This window comes from Chrysochloris asiatica, unplaced genomic scaffold (genome assembly GCF_000296735.1).
Source record: "Chrysochloris asiatica unplaced genomic scaffold, ChrAsi1.0 scaffold00169, whole genome shotgun sequence".
NCBI lineage: Eukaryota > Metazoa > Chordata > Mammalia > Afrosoricida > Chrysochloridae > Chrysochloris > Chrysochloris asiatica.
The window spans coordinates 2174109-2176726 of record NW_006408687.1 but is presented as its reverse complement, the minus strand read 5'-3'; the positions used below and the strand labels follow the sequence as shown (position 1 = coordinate 2176726).

General features: G+C 36.9%; 1 protein-coding gene across 1 annotated transcript in view; it reads right to left on the bottom strand.

Annotated features, from left to right (window-relative positions):
• The window catches only part of MTHFD2L (methylenetetrahydrofolate dehydrogenase (NADP+ dependent) 2-like), a 331691-nt gene that overhangs the window by 233638 nt on the left and 95435 nt on the right, over positions 1–2618 (bottom strand). The gene's annotated exons all lie outside the window — the stretch shown is intronic.

The window sequence follows — 2618 nt, the reverse complement described above, 5'->3', positions numbered from 1 at the left end:
CTTTATGGATGTGCACATTTACCGCAATAAATTGTCCTCTCAGCATTGCTTTCACCGTGTCCCAAAGATTTTGGTATGTTGTGTTTTCATTCTCATTTGTTTCTAGGAACTTTGTGAATTAACATTTAATTTCTTCTTTTACTCAGTCACTTTTCAGCAGGGTGTTGTACAATTTCCGTGTATTCGACTGTATTGCTTTGGTCTTCTTATTGTTGGTTTCTAGTTTTATAGCATTGTGGTCTGAGAAGATGCCCTATAGAATTTTGATGGTTGTGAATTTATGGAGGTTTGCTTTGTGACCTAACCATTGTCAATTCTGGAAAATGTTCCATGTACACTAGAGAAGAATATGTATTGTGCTGTTGTTGGATTGAATGGTCTGTGTATACATCTATGAGGTCAAGTTGGCTGATTGTGTTGTTTAGTTCCTCTGTAGCTTTGTCGAGTTTCTTTCTAGTTGTTCTGTCCCTTTTCGAGAGTGGTGTGTTAAAATCTCCCACTGTAATTGTAGCTTTATCTATTTCTTCCTTCAGTTCCAGTAAGGCTTGTTTGATGGATCTTGATGCTCTTTCATTGGGAGCATTTATATTTATTATGGTTATGTCGTCTTGCTCAATTGACCCTTTGATCATGAGATAGTGTCTTTTTTTTGTCTCTTATGTTTGTTTTTATCTTAAAGTTTACTTTGTCAGAGATTAGTATTGCCACTCCTGTTTGTTTATTGTTGCAGTTAGCTTGGTAAAATTTTGTCCATCCTTTAACTTTTAGTCTGTTTTTGTCTTTTTGTGTAAGGCTGCATATTGATGGGTCTTGTTTTCTTATCCATTCTGCCACTCTGTGTCTCTTTACTGGTGCATTCAATCCATTGACATTCAATGTAATTATTGATAGGTATGAATTGATTGCTGTCATTATGTTACTTTTTTGGTGGTGCTGTTAGTCCTTTTGTTTTGCATTCCTTCTTGTATTGGGTTTGTGTTTTTTGTGCTACTTCTTGTCTGTTTCTCCTTAGTTTCCATGTTCAGTGGTATGCTTGGGAATTCATTTTTATAATATGTTATGAGGTATTAGCTTTCTTTGGGGTTACCTTGTAGTCTACTAACTTTTCTCTGCATTTAGGATAATCCATTGTATCCTGTAATTTACCTGGCATCCTCACCATCTGGGTCTCTGTTGCTATGTTTGTCCCTTCTTTAACATTGATATATTTTTGGTCTTCAGCTGACCTCCCAGCTTCTTTGAGTTTGTTGTTGTATTCTTGCTCTGCTCTGGACTCTGCTATCTGTTGCCTGAGTTCCAGGTGGTGTTGCCATGCCTGTAATTATCTGTTTGTCTGTTCTTTTTGGTTTTCAGACCACAGAACTTCCTTTAGGATGTTCTGAAGTGCTGGGTTGGTTTTGATAAAATCTCTCAGATTCTGTTTATCCTGCAATAATGTTTTGATTGTACCATCGTATTTGATTGATAGTGTTGCTGGATAGAAGATTGTTGGTTGACAGTTTTTTTCTTGCAGGGCTTTGCGTATGTCTCCCCATTGCCTTCTTGCCTGTATGGTTTGTTCTGAATAGTCAGAGCTTAATCTAATTTGCTTGCTTTTATAAGTGACATTTCTCTTCTCCCTGGCCGTTTTTATTATTCTTTCCTTGTCTTTGATTTTTGAGAGCTTGATTATTATATGTCTTGGAGACTTTCTTTTGGTGTCTATCCTTCCTGGGGTATGTTGGGATTCTTAAATGTTTATCTTCTCATCTTTCAAGATGTTAGGGAAATTTTCTTCCAGAAGCTCTTCAACAATCTCCTCTGTGGACTTCTCTGATTCTTCTTGTTCCAGAATACCAATAATTCTTACATTATTCCTCTTCATGTTATCCAGCATGAATCTTAGACTCTCTTCAGATTGTTTTATCCTATTAGCTGTTTGCTATTCTATCTTGGCAGTATTGAGAGATTTGTCTTCCAGCTCACTAGTTCTAGCTTCCATCTCTTCTAATCTGCTCTTTTCCCCTTTCAGCGTATTGTCCATTTCTGGTATATTATTATTGATCATCTGGACATCTCTTTGCAGATTTTTGAATTGTTCCCAATGCTGTATCAATCTTATTTGATTGATCCTGTAGTACTTTCCTTGCTTCTTCTTTGTTTTCCTCCACCCCTTTTCGGAGCATTTGAATTTGCTTCCATATCATTCTTCTGAATTCCCTCTCAGGCATATCCAGAACAAGCTCTTCCTCCTCTATAAAGCTTTTGTCTGTCTCCTGCTCATTTGCATCAGCTACTCTCTTCTGTTTTTAGACATGTTTCGATAAGTTTCATTGCTTCTTATTCATCATGATTATTATTTTTGTTATTATTATTATTTAAATTTAAGTGAACACTTGAAAGTTAATTATTTGATTACTGGGTGTATCCTGGTGAATATGATCAGGAGATAGGCTTCCCTTATCGCATGTAATGCTTAGTGGGTGTTGTTGGGTCTTGTCTCAGTGGTGGAATATTATGGGGTATGCTTATAGCTTGGCTGTATGGCCACGAGTGCTGCTTCTTCTTAGGTAATGTAGGGAGAAAAAGCTCCCACCTCCAGCAAAGATGTGTGATCAAAAGGACCAAGAGCAGAAGTA